The 21,045-nt window shown below is 36.3% G+C and overlaps 1 pseudogene across 1 annotated transcript; it reads left to right on the forward strand.

The window, feature by feature from the left end:
* Positions 1-18,720: 18,720 nt before the first annotated feature.
* On the forward strand, positions 18,721-20,138 carry LOC104731070 (uncharacterized; annotated as a pseudogene). The gene has a single exon (XR_015573801.1). The product of XR_015573801.1 is annotated as an uncharacterized LOC104731070 (transcript).
* The last annotated feature ends 907 nt before the right edge of the window (positions 20,139-21,045 follow it).

Below are 21,045 nucleotides of genomic sequence, written 5' to 3' on the forward strand. Positions count from 1 at the left end.
TGTATAGTTAGGACTATTCCTGGACCTATATCATTGGTGATAGTGACAGAATTTTTACCAAAAGGATTGAATCCTTGACAAGAAGAACTGGCATAGCAAAAGATTATAGCAAAAACGGTGAATATCTTTAATGGTGTTTTCATTGTGTTTTGTTCTTTTAGTTAGACGTTTAGTGTGGATTCAAATGGTTAGTTAAGGTTCTTATTTATAAGGTTAATATATTTATTCAAAATGTATTGTTTCTAATGGCAAATTCCAAATATTTCATGATTTGGAGGTTATTCAGATATCATACCAAAGATGTTGACTAGAAATAAATGCTAAAAGAGAATAAAATATTAAATGAATGGTTCCAGACTTCCAGTTCCAGAAATAAATATGACGTCTTACGTAAAATGTTAAATTATCATATATATATGCAAATTTATTTTAGTATCTAGTTAAGGGTGGATTTTGACCAAAAATGTGTGAAAGTCCTTTATAGTTTGACCTGAAAACATTTATTTCCCAAATCTTCTTCTCTTTCCTCTCTCGTGACAGAAAATCTCTGGACTAATCCATTGAATTGTGCCATCCTTGCATATACAATGATTTTAAAAATGAACAGACATTATCATATTCATTCTCTTTTAGCATTTGTGACGATTTTAATAGAAACGCATAAATATATGTAAGAAATATAGCAAGTAAAAATGTAAAGTGATGATTTTCAGGGTCCGAATGGTAACTGCAAATTTAGTAGTGCGGGACAAAAAAAATTATAGTGCAGTACGATTTAACTACGGTACATGCGGGAGAAAAGTATTTGCAGGACAAGTGCGGTTTATATAAAATAAGCGGTTCAAAAAAAAGTTTGATTGGTGAAAAACAGTATTTGCGGTATTTAAAAATATGTGAATGGTAAAATAGATAAAAGCAGTAGGAATAATATTTATTAACATATAAACTGAATTTATTAATCATCTAAATCAATCTTTATAATTTGAAATCCATTAAATCATTTAAGAAACTGAATCTATAACATTTACATCATCACTATTAATTTAGAATCCATTAATTTATTTAATAAAGGTATTTTTGTATTAGACCATCTAACAACAAATACATTGTAAACAAATATCATCTCATAATGTTTTTTATAAAAAAAATGATTATATACATATATATAAATGAGAGAGGAGAGAGGTAGAGAGAAGATAGAAGAGTTTTTTTTTTTCATTTATTCTTGCATTAATAATGGTATATTTTAAATAATTGCACTACTTTAAATATTTTAATAATTATATTAACTGCGTTTTCACAAATCCGCTGGGTAATACTTGTGTTCCTTTGGAAAAGCGGTTCAGTGCATTATCTAACCGGTAAAATCGCAATCTCTCTTTTAAAAAAAAAAAACGCAAATTTAGTAAAATGTTTTGATTGGTGTTAAAGTGCAGTTTTGTAAAAAAAAGAACTGAAAACCGCTTTTTCAGTGCTTCCAATCACTACCTCAATTGTGTGTGGAAAGATTAATGAAATGATATACAACATATACAGGTACATTAGGGCATCCGCAATGGGGGAACACTTTAGGATGTTCTTAGAGTAAAAATATTATGAAAATAATCTAAGATCAGTAGTTAAGATCTTTTATTAAAAAGTTAATTATTGGGAGAACATGTTTAAGATCATAAGATTTAATAGTATAATATTCTTAAATATATTACATTTATAAAAACTGTAAAAATAACATTTAAATTGCAAACTTATAAAACTTGTACTAAAATTCAAAATACAATACCAAATTTTTATGAAACAAAAAATCATTAAAGATTAAAAAAAACAAACAAACATATTACTTAATTAAAACAAACAAACATTTTATTTAATTAATACATAGTTTAAATCAAATCCTCTTTTAATTTGTGAAAAATTGTTTGCAAAAAATTGTATCCAATCACAGCTTGCCACGTCAGCTTAGAACTGAGCCTAGATCAGTTCTACATCAAGAACTAGAAAACATGTTCTTATGCCACTATTCATTATATTTATGATTTTAATGGGCTAAGAACACACCAAGTGTTCTCCCATTGCGGATGGCCTTAGCAGGCTATATTCTTCTATATGACTATACCACTAAGTAAGACCAAATTTTATGCTACTGTATTATTTTAATCAACTTATATATATTAGAATATATTACATTTGAAGACTACAAAGTTGTTGTGTTTAATTTTATCATACAGATTCATCCCATACTCTTTTTGATAAGTTCATGACTCTTCAAATGTGTTTAACAACTGATATTATTATAAAAGATCAAGAGATATTATTTGAAGTTAAATATGGTTGACAAAAAATGTAATATAATTGAATAAATAAAATAAATAGCTTAAAAAATTATGATTACATGTCAGCACATGTATTTCTCTTTCTTTGATCTATAATATGAAAGTTGCTCAATCCTCTCCACATGAGTGATATGTCAGCAGTGGAGAGAGTGTCACATGTCAACCCAAATTAAAAGCACCTAAATTAAAAACAAACATATTTAAAATTAAAGAAGAATTTGAAACATCTTCCATATCTTTTATTCTTTTTCATATCACAAACAATTTTAATATTTATATAAGAAATTTAAATAGGCGTAGAACATGTTGATGTATTCTTTAAGTAAGTAGATCCATCACCAAAAGATAAAAATTTATTGAGAATAAAACCAAAGATTTGCTTCGTCCTCTTAGGATAAACCATGAAGATCTGAACATATGGTTCATGCGTTAGAATTTTCTCAACAATTTGAAGGGTTGCAGCAGTGACTAAGAATTTTGTTAATATTGTTGAGAAATTCATGAAAGTGTGTCCTTAGAGAAATAAATTTTGTATATGTGAAAAAATTCAGAGTTTTGTTCACTATCAAATGAACGATAGTTATATCCATGATATAATGTTGGTTGAGGAATATACAGAAAGAAAAGAAAAAGGAAATTAAATTAAATTCTTGAGTTATATTCAAGAAATTGAATAGCTACCAGGAAGGTGAGTTGTCTATCTTAATTACAGTAAAACCTCTATAAATTAATAAGGCTGGGACCATGAAAACCTATTAATTTATAGAGGTTTTAATTTATCGATAAATTAATAATTATTAATTTTTAGAGAGACTTTCCTAGTTTGGTAAAAAAAATTAAAAATAAGATTTAATTGTTATAACTAATATTTTTATAAAATCAATTACAAGGAAAATAACAATTATCATGTTTTGAAGATAGCACACAAAGATTTGTATATAGTAAAAATATTAAAAATAAACTTTACTAAAAATTAATGTGTGTATATATACATATATTTAGATAATTTTAATTAATTATTAATTTATAATATTGATGGGACTATATATTTACAAAAGATTTTCAAAAAAATTTAAAATTACACTAGTCCCGACTTGAGACCGAATAAATTTATTACTCCCTCCGTTTCAAAATATAGGATGTTTTAGTAGAAACACACATATTAAGAAAAAGTTACTTTTAAAAAGTTTAACCAATCATATCCAAGACTGCATAATATAAAATATAAAATTAATCTAAAAATTGCATAGAAAGTTGGAAACATCTTATATTATGAAACAAAAATAATCCTCTAAACATCTTATATTATGAAATGGAGGGAGTAATTTATAGAGGTTATTAATTTACCGAGTATTAATTTATGAAGGTTCTACTGTATAATCATTAAAGAGTTAACCAAGCTACATGAAAATCTTTTTGATAAAAGAGACTCTGAGAGTCCCATAGTATTTAGTTGAGAATCTTAAATACAAATATATCTAAATACCTAAGTTTTATACAAGAATTAATGTAGGATGTTTAAATGTTTTTATCTACCAAATAAATATGCAAATGGTATGATTATTTTACTTCCTATAAAAAATATGCTAATAGTTTTCTTCTACAAAAATCACTTTAGAATAAGATTTTGCTTTAAACAAAATTTAGTATTCTTTGCTTCCTCACCAAAAGAAGGTATTGCAATAGTTATAAATATATATATATATATATAAACAAATCCGCACTATGTGCGGGTACTAATCTAGTATATTTAAAAGTTAAAAAATAGTCTACTTTAAAAAAATCCAAAACCCTAATCCCCTAATAGTTAAGCCTTAAATCATACTAGAAACACATATAATATGTACTAGTTTGACCCAAAATAATAATTAAGATTCATAAGAACTAACTCTAAAGTCTAAAAATGGTGGACTTTCAAAAATTTTAAAGAGTTAATATACTCGATGTTTTTCTATTAAGATTAGGCATATAAATTGGGATGGCTAGATTCTGGCTGACGCAAAAGTCGCATAGCCTAACCCATCCCAAAAAAAAAGTTTCGGGCTTATCTTTCAAAGAAAGGCGTACACTAGACAGCGCTATAGGGTTATTCGGTTTTTGGTGATTTCTTAAAACAAAATGAAATTTGTACCTAATTGTTAGACAACCACAATTTCATATGTTCATTAAGTGAAATAAGATTTAGAGATTTTCGGGTCAGACTTTCGGTAGAAATCAGCAAAAATGAAAAAGAAAATGACGAACTGAATTTGTATTCAATATCTTAGTTGAAATGTTACAATGTGTTTATTTACGACCTATCGCGAGGTACTACTAACAAACCCTAATATGAATTCCTGGACTTTCTCTGGTAATCTCACCTCGTTCGTCCGTGATCTCCTCAACTCACCCCGAAATCCTCTCAGTAGTCGACTCGACGCTCTTCTTGATCAAACGACACCTTCTAGGCCTTTCAGCTGGCCCATAATGAATCCTTGAAGCCCACCGCTTAATGGGCTTTGCTCGTGGGCTTTAGATCGGTGATACGCAACACAACACTGATTCAGTTATTAAGTTGAGAGTTTATTTTGTTGGAATTTATACCGGTTTATAACAATTTATAAACTAGTCATAAATTCAATTGCCAGGATTCATGTAAATATTGAATCAAAACTATGTCATAAGATTATGAATATACCTGGATAGTTCGCAGCGGAAGATGAACTAAATTAAACTAAAGTTGTAAAGCACTCCAAACGTTGTGCCTCTACTGATATCCACACGCACACAGACTGGATCAAGCGGGATGCTAGTGCCGTAGAGATCAGATCTCAAAGTATGACAAACTATTTTGTCTTATACGTTTAGGGTTCGGCTGCTCCAATAATACTTAACCTTCAAGCGATACTATATATCAATATATATAGTTAATACGTTTGACCTAAGTTTATTGGGCTAAAGCCCAATCACATGACTAATCCCTCGAGAATAAGAGAAGTCATTTTTTGCCTTTTATTTCACGTGCATATATACATAACACAAGTATGTATATCATATATATATCATATATATATATATTAATAAACAACCCAACGTAACATTAATCCAATCTGCTTAGGTGTGTGATCCTGTAGGATCGCATAATATTAGTAATGAACTTTTAAAGCCATTGATTATAAGAGGTTTATAGCAAAACATTATAATCATCTAATATTATACGACTTTCAAACCTTGACTATAGAAGAGTAAGTACAAGTGATTTCAGGACATTCCCAACAATCTCCCACTTGTACTGGAATCATCTATTCCGATAATCCTTTCGTCTCTATATCTCGATCTTAGCATAAGGCAAGAAACAATGTCATCCTTATTAAGCTAAATCATATTTATCGAACTCCGATTTATACTGATAAAACAAACGATTGACTTTCACCTCGTTTGAGCACGGCCATGCATTTCCCAGTATCAAATCTTCGATAGGCCCAAAGATATTTATCTCCTGTTATATAGGAGGGACAAATCCCATCTTATTCCATCCCTGTTCCTTACACAGTTCATAATACGCCCAATCAATGTCTTTATAATCACCTGTTACGGCTGATGTTTGACAGGATCAAAGCGGACCAATCCATGTATAAGAAAACATGACAAACTCAGGTCAAAGGACTATACTCTATAGTTGTGATGAGAAACTCTTATGACACTCATATAACATTCTAGTAGAGTTCTCATTGCGGGTCAGTCCAATACTGTGTTCTCCAACACATATTAATGTGATTGACTTTAATACTACATATGAAACAACCCGACCCCTTTTTTTTTTTAATAATTAAAAATAATATATAATTAAGAATCCCATACTACTTAATTAATCAACCCAAACCACAACTCAACATTAAACCAGCAATAACATTAAGCACAACGGAAACATACCAATAATACAAAACCAACAACATCATCAATACAATAACATTCCTAACCATTCTATCCCGCAACCTAACATAACACTAACCAAGGTTCCAACAACATAACCAACAAATCTAATAACACACAAACGAGACCCTAGATCATCCTCCTCCTCATTGCCATGATTCCACGTCATAAACCTGCACACCACAAACAACAATTGAGATGCGTAAGTATTATCACAAATACTTAGTGAGGCAATCCTCCCATCTACTGGGCTATACACACAAGCAACTGATATTCCAATGCTTAACAAATGACAACCAAACACAAACAAACCAGGAAAAATCACGAAACAAGCAACTTGGTGTCGACCGACACCAAGTTGGTGTCGATCGACACTGACCAAACATGGTGTCGACCGACACCTAACTGGTGTCGATCGACACTCCCTTCGCAGACGCGAACTGCACGAATCCGAACGACGAACCTCCGTTTCCAATCATCTCCAATCCGTTCCAACCTCATCCAAAACCTTCAGGAACCTATAAGAACCATAACACAACCACCACAAGCAAGAACAACACCACTAACACAACCAATCAAGCAAGAACAACACCACAAAGCACCACCAATCAAGCAAGAACAACAAAGGATTCTCAGGCTTAGATAAGCCATGGTCATGCACTCACCTTATCAACTGATTATAACAACCAATACAACCAGTTGAGACCCTCCTAACGTCTGAAACAGCCCAGAAACGCCCTACAACAAGCCACACAACCAAAAACGACTTATAACAAAACTGGACAAAAACATCAGAAAAGAACAGTCTCAAAGAAGAAACCCTAAAATAAAAACCAACCGTTAACTATCAAATCGCTCCGGTGAAAAGCTACCCCTAGACGTCACGAAGCTTCCCACAAAATTTCAGCACGATCAGGCACCACACGAGACCACGATCTCAGTTACAATCTCCGATGGTCCCAACTCGCGTCTGAGAAAACGTGTCTCACGAAACTGCCAATAACTCATCGAGTTTAAATCCAAATCTACTTCTGTAAAAAGGCGAATGACGATGAAAGACTTGGGAATAAACCTACCAAATTTCATTACCTTTGAGAACGATTTGATATGCCGAAACTGTTTCCTCCCAAACCCTAACGATTCTGATCTTTCTCCTTTAATCTCCTTCACACCACAATAGGCTCTCTCCTCTCTCTCTATCTCTGAAAACGGCGACAAGACACCCTAAAACCTTTAATTTGTCGCTTCTCCATTTATAACACGATTTAGGGATTTTCCTTGAACCAAACCGAACCAAACAACAATTAAAACGAACCGGACCAAACCAGAAAACATGGTGTCGATCGATACACCAAGGGTGTCGATCGACACCCACACCAAAACCTTAAAAATTGGTTCGCGAATGTTATAATTCTCCCCCACCAATAAGGATTCGTCCTCGAATCCCGCAAAACCGTCCAACTGTCAAGGACCTCCGTGCCACCGTCAACACGGCCCGCACGTCCCCGACCGGACTAAATACCGTCAGCCAAGGTTTCCCGTGCACTGTCGCAACAGCCCGCACACCTCCGACTGAACCATGAGGTCTCCCTCTAGCCAATATACTCGCATCAAAAACACTATTTGCTCACAACTCAGTGCTTCCCCCATCCGTGGTCGCAACCAACGAATCATGCCGGCTCGCTATCAGGCCAACCGCCTTAAGCTACGGCATCCAGGAAGTCACTCACACACACTCCCCCCGCTCTCGGGTCGCAACCCTCGAGACATACCGGCTCACTGCCAAGCCGCGGCTCACAGCTACGGTATCCAGGGAGTCTCAAATATCTCGCTCTTGGGTCGTCACCCTCAAGCACGCTCTCGGATCGTCATCCAAAGCCTCATACCACTCCCACTCTCTGGCCACAAAGTCCATCGAGCTATCGGTATCACATGAGTTGGGCCCACACGGCCTTGAGCAAAACAAACCTGATGCCATCGAGTATCTCCCGGCTAGATCTACCTCAACACTTCCCACAAAAATTCCCCTTTTAGAAACTTTCTAATTCTGGAAACTTTCCTTTTGTGGAAACTTTCTATTTATGAAAACTTCCAAAAATAGAAACCCGAGCTATTTCTCTTTTTCCCATGACGACAACAGTCAAACATAAAGAAAAATACTCATCTTATTAATCTCAAAATGTCATAATCGTTACAACCTCAACGAAAATACAACAGAAACAATAAGATACAACAATCCAATCCATCAACCCGCATTCCGAGCACCACCTCATCTTAGTACTGAGTCGCAAAACCAACCACCCCTAAGCGACCAAGTATCAAGAGAGATGGGCTGGAATACTTTGTACTCGCTCTAGCCACGGACTACAACTCAGACCCGGCTAGACAAGCTCAAGTCGCGGCCTGCTTCTCAAACCACTTCTTAAAACCTTGCCTTCATCCTCGCCTCAGGCTCCCAAGTCTGCTCCTCTACTCCATCACAGTACCACAGGACTCTCATCAAAGGAATCTTCTTCTTCCGAAGTTCCTTGACTCTCCTCCCGAGTACCCTCAACGGTCTCGCCTCCAACGTCATGTTGGGCTGAAGATCCTCAGGAATCTTAGGCAACAACCGGTCACCCTCGTGAAGACACTTCCTCAGCATCGACACATGAAATACCTTGTGGAACGCACGCATAACCTCATGCAGCTCCAGCCGATATGCCACTGGTCCCACCCGCTCGACCACTCTGAACGGACCCATGTACCTCGGACTCAACTTAGTCTCTGTCACTGACCTGTTCGGACCCCGCAACATAGCCATCTTGAGGTACACTCTATCGTCAACCTGAAACTCAAGATCCTTTCTCCTCTTATCAGCATAGCTCTTCTGCCGATCCTGAGCCTCCCTCATGTTCAGTCTCAGAACCCAAATCTTCTCTGAGGTCTCCTGAACAAAATCCGCACCATATATGCTCCTCTCCCCCACCTGAGTCCAACATAATGGTGTACGACATGGTCTCCCATACAAAGCCTTATAAGGAGCCATCTTAATACTTGCCTGATAACTGTTGTTGTAAGCAAACTCTACCAGGTTCAGGTGATCTGCCCAATGGCCACCCCAATCCAACACACAAATCCTCCAGCGTCTGGATCGTCCTCTCAGACTGTCCATCTGTCTGGGGATGATAAGTTGTACTCATATGCACCTTAGTGCCCATCTCTGCCTGAAATACCTTCTAGAACACCGAAGTGAACTTAGAATCCCTGTCAAACACAATGCTCGCTGGCACCCCATGCAATCTGACTATCTCTCTCACATACTTCTTAGCCAAGACCGCTGCTCCATCAATCTTCTTAATGGATAGAAAATATGCTGACTTAGTCAACCGGTCCACAATGACCCAAATAACATCAAAAGTTCGTGACACTGGCAATCCTACCACAAAATCCATCGTGATCATATCCCACTTCCACTCTGAAACGGGTAGACTCTTTAGTAATCCGCTTGGAACCTGATGCTCAGCCTTCACCAGCTGACACACGTCGCACCTCGCGACCAACCTAGCTACAACCTTCTTCATCCCGACCTAATGATAGTACCTCTTGAGGTCACGGTACATCTTAGTCGCTCCTGGATGAATAGAAAAACATGCTCGCATGAGCCTCCCTCAAGATCTCCTATCTCAAATCCTCATCCTGGGGCATACAAATCCGACCGTGCACCAAGATAGTACCATTAGTTGAGACCTGATACTCTGAATCAACATCCTTAGAGACATTCACCAGCCCCAAATCCTTCTCCTGAGCCAACCACACCCTGCTCAGAAGATCCGCTCCATAAGCCGCCTCCTAACCCAATGGTTCTCGAGAAACCACGCACAAGCTCAACGCACTGACCTCTCCCACCAGAGACTACATCTCATGGTCCTATAGTAACCTGTCAAACCAAGGAAACTCCTGATCTTAGTGACATTCTGTTGTCTAGGCCAATCCCTGATAGCCTGAATCTTCTCCGGATCTACAAGAACTCACTATGCAGAAACAATGTGACCCAGAAAGCCCATCTCACGCTGATAAAAACTGTACTTGCTCCACTTAGCAAACAACTTCTGCTCCCGCAGCTTCTCCATAACTGCCCTCAAATGCACTGCATGCTCCTCAGGACTCTTAGAATAAACCAGGATATCGTCGATGAAAATGATGACAAATACATCCAGAAACTCCTGAAACACACTGTTCATCAATCTCATAAACGCTGCTGGCGCGTTAGTCAATCCGAAAGGCATCACCACAAATTCATAGTGCCCATAGCTCGTTCTGAAAGCAGTCTTCCTCACATCTGCCTCATCTATCGGTATCTGATGATAACCCAACGCCAGATCTATCTTAGAGAACCGAGTAGCACCTCCCAGCTGATTCAACAACTCATCAATCCTGGGAAGAGGGTACTTGTTCTTGACAGTGACCCGGTTCAAACCCCATTAGTCAATGCACAAGCGGAAACTCCCATCCTTCTTCTTAATAAATAACACCAGTGCTCTCCACGGTGATACACTAGAACGTATAAATCCCTTGCTCCATAAATCCTCTAGTTGCTTCCTCAGCTCAACTAAACAAATACTCAAGTATGCGGATATCAACTCGCCGCCACCTAAATATCAACTCTCTTGTTCGTCCAAGAACCTCTAGTAACTTGCCACTTAGGGAAACTTCCCCAAGATAACATATTCTAGAAATAGCTTTTCCACTTGGCAATTCTCCACAGTAAATCATCAATACGAGCGTAATAAAACAAACAAGTACCATACGTTCGCATATTCTGATTCACCGCGTCAAATGCTTTGCAGACAGCTAACTCAAACCACTTGACTTATTCCCTCCAACAAGCTTACCAAAACCTTGGATCTAGCAACCCTGTCCATCTCCAATGAACTTCATCCAGCATCGTTACAACGATTAGTTTATCCTGCCATGAAAGCTTTTCGTGAACTTATGTATCTGGCAAACATGCCTCTCCCGGCTCAATCCTGCTGTAACTCCCCTTCCCGGGACTCCGGCACCACCGGCCTCACAATCCTGGCGCACAGCCAAACATTCATAACCGCTATGGTCATAAAACCTTGTCCCAAAGGTCAACACATCCAAAACCCGAGATTAAACCACCGTCAATCTCTCAAGGTCTACATTCAATCGTTATGTTTATACTCACGTCCTAGGAATTGCTTGCTCCCAACTCTTCCACTCTTAGGTCGCAACCTTCGAGTCATACCGATCTCACTCTCAGACCAGCGTCTTCGAGTTATACCGTCTCACTCTTGGCCCACAATCCTCAAGATCTCGGTATTAGGGGAACTACTCATCCCCTCAGGAGAACAACATCCCCTCTGCCACTCTTGGAGCCCTCAGCCCCTCGAGCTATCGGTATTCAGGGGAATCACCATCCCCTCAGGAGCAACAATCCTTAACGATTATAAACATCTCTCGACACAACTACCTCCTGTAGTCCGAGTATAGCATTGCAATGTTACACCTGCCCACTCAACTTATATCCAACTGGATTAATCACCAAGCAGAGAAATATCTGCTCCAACTACATATGTCCACCTATCCGCCTCTCTAGGCCCGATACCTCTTGAGAATAATCTCATACCGGTCATCTACAACCGCTCCATCCTCTTAACATAAGGTGGAAAGTCCTCAACATCTGCAGCCCTCGACTGCACCCCGCCACATGCGGCACAACTGGAGCCTACACTGGTACCCCTCTCGGTAACCGCTCCAACAGCACGCCAACAGATCCGCCAAGCGATCATCTCGACCCTGGGCTCCACCTGCTGCAACCCCACACCTGGGTTCCCAGCACCCCCGGCACGCTCACCGGCTAATCCCCTCTGGTCCCTCCTGATACGCTTGCGACCCTCTGACGTACCTCCTCGTGGAACTCTGGACCACACACTCGCTGGCCTCGAGACCCGCCCGACAATGACCACGACCACGTCCCCATCCACGACCAACTACTCAAACACCTTAACCACTGATCTTCCAAGAACAGAGGCTAACAAGCAGAAAATAAATCAATACCACACAAAGAAACATAACAATAACTCACCGTGGAATCTCATTGAAGGCTCGAAGAGGATGATACTAGGACTCCATACCGCAGACAAATTTACTAACTACTCATAATCAATTCCCTCACACAACATCATGCATCAATCAAAAGGAAAATAATTCACCCAATTAAATTCCTAACCGCTCTAACCATCCATTTAACCATCCTAGAACCGTAAAGGCTCTGATACCAAAATGAAACAACCCGACCCCTTTTTTTTTAATAATTAAAATTAATATATAATTAAGCATCCCATACTACTTAATTAACCAACCCAAACCACAACTCAACATTAAACCAGCAATAACATTAAGCACAGCAGAAACATACCAATAATACAAAACCAACAACATCATCAATACAATAACATTCCTAACCATTCTATCCGGCAACCTAACATAACACTAACAACATAACCAACAAATCCAACAACACACAAACGAGACCCTAGATCATCCTCCTCCTCATTGCCATGATTCCACGTCACAAACCTGCACACCACAAACAACAATTGAGATGCGTAAGTATTATCACAAATACTTCGTGAGGCAATCCTCCCATCTACTGGGCTATACACACAAGCAACTGAGATTCCAATGCTTAACAAATGACAACCAAACACAAACAAACCAGGAAAAATCACGAAACAAGCAACTTGGTGTCGACCGACACCAAGTTGGTGTCGATCGACACTGACCAAACATGGTGTCGACCGACACCTAACTGGTGTCGATCGACACTCCCTTCGCAGACGCGAACTGCACGAATCCGAACGACGAACCTCCGTTTCCAATCATCTCCAATCCGTTCCAACCTCATCCAAAACCTTCAGGAACCTATAAGAACCATAACACAACCACCACAAGCAAGAACAACACCACTAACACAACCAATCAAGCAAGAACAACACCACAAAGCACCACCAATCAAGCAAGAACAACAAAGGATTCTCAGGCTTAGATAAGCCATGGTCATGCACTCACCTTGTCAACTGATTATAACAACCAATACAACCAGTTGAGACCCTCCTAACGTCTGAAACAGCCCAGAAACGCCCTACAACAAGCCACACAACCAAAAACGACTTATAACAAAACTGGACAGAAACATCAGAAAAGAACAGTCTCAAAGACGAAACCCTAAAATAAAAACCAACGGTTAACTATCAAATCGCTCCGGTGAAAAGCTACCCCTAGACGTCACGAAGCTTCCCACAAAATTTCAGCACGATCGGGCACCACACGAGACCACGATCTCAGTTACAATTTCCGATGGTCCCAACTCGCGTCTGAGAAAACGTGTCTCACGAAACTGCCAATAACTCATCGAGTTTAAATCCAAATCTACTTCTGTAAAACGGCGAATGACGATGAAAGACTTGGGAATAAACCTACCAAATTTCATTACCTTTGAGAACGATTTGATATGCCGAAACTGTTTCCTCCCAAACCCTAACGATTCTGATCTTTCTCCTTTAATCTCCTTCACACCACAATAGGCTCTCTCCTCTCTCTCTATCTCTGAAAACGGCGACAAGACACCCTAAAACCCTTAATTTGTCGCTTCTCCATTTATAACACGATTTAGGGATTTTCCTTGAACCAAACCGAACCAAACAACAATTAAAACGAACCGGACCAAACCAGAAAACATGGTGTCGATCGATACACCAAGGGTGTCGATCGACACCCACACCAAAACCTTAAAAATTGGTTCGCGGATGTTACAACATATCAATGACTCTATGAAACTTAGTCATCAGTCACCTCACATACTAGTCATTTATAGTTATTAATGTCCCATTTTAATAACCTTGACTAGTGACCTTAATAATTTATGTTATCTTTCTTTTATAGGGTTTCATGATCAAGTCACGTACTTGATGACCTATAATGATAAAATAAATTATTTTGGGACAATTAGTTAATTATCCAATAACCAAATAATAATGAAACAAATTTCATTAATTGAAAATACATCAAATGTATGTAAACATGAACATCATAACATGATATAAAATTCTCCCACTAGAATTGATATCACATCTTTAGAAATCTAATGCCACATCAGGATGAGTACATAGCATATTAAACATGTGGAGTACCCTACTCCCACTGTTCAACTTAGAAAGAAATTCTCTCTAAAAAGACACATTTTCGAGCAACAAACACTTTGTTCTCGGTATGGTTGTAAAAAAATAACCTTTGGTCTCTTTAGGATATCAAAGGAAGTAGCACTTAACAGATTTTATCTATTTTATATGATTCATAATCAAATGAATTCAAAAGTCCATCACTATGAAGCTTTTGAATGTGTAAACGATAATGCCAAAGGAAATCAGGATTCAAGTCGTTAGGCTTAAATCTTTTAATCCTAATGTTATAGATAGGCACACTTTGATTCAGAACATAAAGCCCATTCTCTAATGGATCACTACCATAAAATATCACCACGATCAAATAAACAACACTTATCTTTAATCGAAAAATGAAAATTTTCTAAATCCAAACAAGAAATAGAAATAATATCTCTGCTCACAGCAGATACATAGTAGTAATTATTAAGTTCTAAAACCATGCCAGAAGGTAAAAACAAATGAAATATTCCTACTGCTAATGTAGCAACTCTTGCTCCATTCCCAACACGTAGGTCCACTTGTCCTTTCTCCAAAGTTATACTGTTGCTTAGGCCCTGCATATTAACATAAATATGAGTACCACAGCCGGTATCCAATATCCAAGAAGTAGAAATGAAAGTAGCAACTTTTACTTCTATAACATAGATACCTGGAGAAGAAGTCTTCTTCTTCTTCAGATCTTCCAAATATTTCGCACAGTTTCTCTTCCAATGCCCAGAGCCATTACAATAATGACATTTGTCATCACCAGAGGGACCAGCCTTGAACTTTGGAGATGGGTCAGACGCACTAGGATTCTCAATCCCGCTCATCTTACCCTTTCCTTTGTTCTTAACATGTTTCTTAAACTTGTTGCCCCCTTGCACCATGAGGACATGTGGAGTGTCCTTTCTGATGTTTTGTTCAGCAGTTTTGAGCATTCCATGCAGCTCAGTCAAAGTCTTTGTCAAACTATTCATATTGTAGTTCAAAATGAATTGATCATAACTTGACGGCAATGACTGCAAGATGATATCAGTAGCCAACTCTTGGCTGATAGGGGAATCCAGTTTAGCCAGGTTATCAATATAACCCATCATCTTAATGACATGTGGACTAACTGGACTCTCTGCTGGTAGCTTGCAACCAAGGAGAGTCTTAACAGTGTTATACCTCTCTGTTCGTGCTTGCTCCTGAAACATCCCTTTCAGGCCATTGATTATCTCAATCGGCGACTCCACGTTCTCATATTGCTTTTGCAAGTCCGAGTTCATGGTAGCCAACATAAGACAACACACATCAACCCTATCACTGACATGCTTATCATAAGCATTTCTCTCAGCATGTGGATGATTTGCCTTAGGCTTCTCAAGCGGCAATTCCTTTTCAAGGACATATTCCTTTTTCTCTTGTTTGAGAACAATTCTCAAATTTCGATACCACTCAAGGAAATTTGATCCATTCAACTTTTCCTTCTCAAGGACGGATCGAAGTGAAAAAGAACTGTGAGGGTTTGACATCTCTTTATCAAAAGAATAACAGATGTTAAAATGATGTTCATAAAATTTGAGAAATCTCAACAATTAAGAAAACTCATACTATACTCTAACCAAAATTTTCCTCAAAAGAGTATAGTGTTCCAAGATCTTTATTTTACTAAAATTCAAGTGAGCTTTGGCTCATCGCCTGAATAATTAGTTATTTGGGTAAGCAACATCCTTGCTAATTATATCCGATATAATTCTTGGTTGTTAGATAACATCTTATGTCTTGTCCAACATATGCCTCTAAGCCCAAAACCGTTTTGATAGCTTAGTCAAGTAAACCAATCTTTTAATCAAATGGTAACCATTACCATATGTCTTACTCATGTAATCGTGGACACTCTACTTGGTAGACCTATCACACAATGAAACGAGGCTTGACAGTTGACAAGATTGGGAAGACATCAAAAATACTTGATATTAATTGAGGAATTAATTTTACAACTCAATCTTATATTTAAAATTTATATCCAATATAAATAAAATATAACTAATACATATCTTATATGTAGTTGATAGAATTATAAACAATCTAATTATTTTGATCAAATTAAAATTATTAATTATTGAATTTATATTTTATCTAAATTTTATATCTGATATATAAAAATATAAATGATATACAACTAATACATATCTAATATGTATAATTATTAATTTGTCAATCGTTCTTAATCATATTAAGATGATTTAATCAAACTAATTATTTTAATCAAATTAAGATTAGTGGAATTTTAATTTACCAAGTCTCTGTGTTCACCGAACATACAAACCACTTGATAACGAATGATAAACAAGAACAATTAAGTTTTGTTTAAGTTATACTATTAAATATTTTAATCATATTAAATTATTAATTATTTGAAAACTTAATCTTAATTAAATTTCAATAGCTCTAATCAAATTAGAACATAAATTTTAATATTTAGAAACTACAGCTCCGATCAATGTATTTTATAATGACTTTCATTATAAAATATGAATCCACTCAATTGGACATAAAGTTTCTATCATATATATATTATACGTATTCATCAATCAAACATAATATACATGCTATTCAAAGAAAACATGATGCTATAACAAAATATATCCAATATATTTTATTTAAGATTAACTAGTTATATATATGTATCATCATATATGCATAACTATTATGCCTTACAAGAGACGTGATGAAACATATCATAAGTCTCTCATATTGATGATATAAAAACAAACAGACATGTATTGTCGGATACGTGTTGTTCTTTAACTATATTATATTCATAACTATTATGTGTTGTATAATAATACATGCAATGTAAACAACTTTACATCTCTAGCTACATGTATCGATTATTAATTTATCTTAATAATACATGCAACGTAAACAACTTTATATCTGTGCATGTATCGATTATTAATTCATCAAACATGATAATCAAATTTAACAAACAAAACAAAATTACTTTGCATATCAAATATGAACAGTAAATTAGGTTTAATTCAAAATTATACACGTAGGCTCTGATACCACTGTTAGAATTTATACCGGTTTATAACAATTTATAAACTAGTCATAAATTCAATTGCCAGGATTCATGTAAATATTGAATCAAAACTATGTCATAAGATTATGAATATACCTGGATAGTTTGCAGCGGAAGATGAACTAAATTAAACTAAAGTTGTAAAGCACTCCAAACGTTGTGCCTCTACTGGTATCCACACGCACACAGACTGGATCAAGCGGGATGCTAGTGCCGTAGAGATCAGATCTCAAAGTATGACAAACTATTTTGTCTTATACGTTTAGGGTTCGGCTGCTCCAATAATACTTAACCTTCAAGCGATACTATATATCAATATTAATACGTTTGACCTAAGTTTATTAATGGGCTAAAGCCCAATCACATGACTAATCCCTCGAGAATAATAGAAGTCATCTTTTGCCTTTTATTTCACGTGCATATATACATAACATTATTATATGCAGGGCCGGCGTTGACCCAGTGCAAGAGGTGCTTTTGCACCATGTCTCCTGAATTTTTAATTTTTTTCTTCAAGGTTTTAGGCCCTATATTTTAGACATTTTGTAATTTAGAATTGTAAAGTTTGAAATTTTGCAACTATAACCTTAGTTTTGGGGAAAAAAATAAAAATTGGGCACCAGGTCCTAAAAAAAGTTGAGCCGGCCCTGATTATATGCATATTGAATATACATATATGTATTGTATTAATACTTTATTTCAAGTGCACAAGTATGTATATCATATATATATATTAATAAACAACCCAACGTAACATTAATCCAATCTGCTTAGGTATGTGACCCTGTAGGATCGCATAATATTAGTAATGAACTTCTAAAGCCATTGATTATAAGAGGTTTCTAGCAAAACATTATAATCATCTAATATTATACGACTTTCAAATCTTGACTATAGAAGAGTAAGTACAAGTGATTTCAGGACATTCCCAACATATTTATCAGTAAAAATTTGAAGAATAATGTACAAGTGAAATAGTTACTGAACATACAGCTTTTATAATAACGAGTGAATCATCAAATAAAGCTTACAACATTTTAATTTTTTACTAAACCGTTGTAATTAAACTCTTTCGTTAATTTTTTCCTTTCTTAAATGTATTAGTATTACTGTATGAACATTTAATGATATTGATAGCTATATTGAAACTTCTTTCCTCTTTTAGCTATACACATGCAAGTGTGCATTTTTAGAATAAAAGCAGACATACACATTATTCTTTTTTCTCTCGTGAGCGATATCAACGAGGAAAAGGCAACCGTTTGTTTTTCTTCCCTGTTTCTGGCCGGCGTCGGCCATCGTCGTTTCCCTTTTTTCTGTTGGTTTGAATCTTTGTAATTTATTTTTCGCTGGTTTTATGTTCTTATTAATGGCAAATCATGGCTATCAAACACACGCTCTTTGTCTTCATATGATGATGTTGTGTAAGGGATTGAGGCTTTCGTTTCCAATTAAGAATCCTATCTCTTTATGGGATACATCTCTGGTTTGGTTTACGGATCAATTTTACCAGAGGCCTTGACTAGATATGACAAAATCACCGCTTCTACGATGTCGCTCTTCCCTTGTAATGTCGATTCGGAGGAATCATGATGTCCTTCCATGTAGAAAGTTTGTTTCCGGTGATTTCTCTCATCGCCGGTGTTTTTTCCGGTTATTAACCGGTGTTTATCCTCTTACCCGAGGGTATGGAGGTTTCACTTGGGTTTTTGATCCTGGAATCAAGGGAGGAATCAAACCACTTGACGGAAACAAAACCAAAGATCGAACATGGTATATTTCTCCAATTGATTTGGGTTTAAGTTTTATCCCTGGATTTTGTGTTGAGTACTCTTGTATTGAACATGTCAACGGACTTCTTGTGGTGTTGACATTTTCTGATGGTGATGTATTCTCATTACCATGTTTGGAGTATTTCATCTTATCGATTGCTTGTATGGGCTGTGGAGTATATGGTTTTAAAATTAAGGAGAAGAAATTTTTTGATGATGATGATGGTGACAAATTTCCTTGGGTGGAAGCATGCCTTCTACCAGAAAGAGTTCATCGTTTTGTTCATGGAATTTTCCTTTGGTATAATCTAAAACAAGTGGTCGTGCTGGGAAGGACAATGGCGGCTAGTGAGTATGATGGTGATGTTCTCTCGTTCCCTTGGTCCGAAAACTCTGTTTCTATTGAAAGAAAAATTATGGCCACTAATCGACATCGATGCGTTAGGCGTTTCCAGCATTTTGTATTGAGTTTCAAAAAACTAGAATCAGAATCACTTCAAGCAACAATTCAATTTTTTCCTTAAAAGTAATGCGAGAAGCATTTTGGAGTTTCATCTATGGTGATAGCCAATTACGAGTATGTGAAAGAGGGACTTAACAGATTTTATCTGTTAGCCTGCAAGGCTTTCGCTGGAAAGCAGGGTCACTTCCACTCATTCATCGAAATTGTGTTCAATTTCCTTTATTTGTGTCATTGGTTGTATATGAGTGATTCATGTATCATGTAAAAATCTTTATGATATAATATATTTGATTTGCGAAAAAAAAAACAGACATACACATGTTTTATTTTCACATATGCAACTTATGTAATTTTATTCAAACAGTCGTTCTCTATTAGGGTTTTTTATTTTATGAAAAACATTATCGGCGACCATTCTCTCTTTAGAAGAAGAAGAATATTCTCCAAGAGATTTGGGAACAAACAGAACTAAAACAAAAACTGAAGTACAAATCCAAACTGCCTTCTTTGTGGCTCTCTTCCAGAAAGTCGTGACCATCTCTTTTATTTTTGATTGCCAATTTTCCTGGTCCATATCTGGTCGTATGTTGCAGCAAGCTGCAATCTCCATCCGATTCGTTCTTGGGAAGACACCCTAAACCACCTTCAAACCCTAACTGGCAGTGCACAATCTCATAGTCATCATTTGGCGGTACTTGATCTCATCTTTCACTACTCGACTCCGTTTATCACTTTCACTTGTTTCATCCGGAAACGATACTATATATCCAGTGCCGTGCTTAGGTTCATATAGGTTTAGGGCAAAAAAATTGATTTTATTTTGGGTTAGAAATAAGTTAAAAATGATATATATATATATACTAGATGGTTACCCATCAGAAACGTAGATGATATGTATTTTTAATTGTTTATATTTTTATATTATTTTGTGACTATGAAAAAATCATCTACATATATATAAATTATCTGATTGCTTGATACATTGAGTATAGTTTACATTAAATTTTATATAAATTTAAATTGTAGGTGTGATTGTTTATATATGGCAGTAAATTAGTCATTTTTTGGTTCTTTGAAATATTGAATAGATATTAACAAAAACTAAGCAAAACATATGCAAAATATAAGTAAAATATTTTTACGTATGTGTTTTATAATGTATTAGATGTTTAAAAGTAAAATTGAAAAACCACATGAAAGTTGAAAATTTGCAACCACACTAACAAAATGCTAATGTGACAATAAAAAATAGATGACATGATATTTGAGAGTCTATTTTATT

Source organism: Camelina sativa, chromosome 12, assembly GCF_030686135.1.
Source record: "Camelina sativa cultivar CO46 ecotype springtype chromosome 12, ASM3068613v1".
NCBI classification, from domain to species: Eukaryota; Viridiplantae; Streptophyta; class Magnoliopsida; order Brassicales; family Brassicaceae; genus Camelina; species Camelina sativa.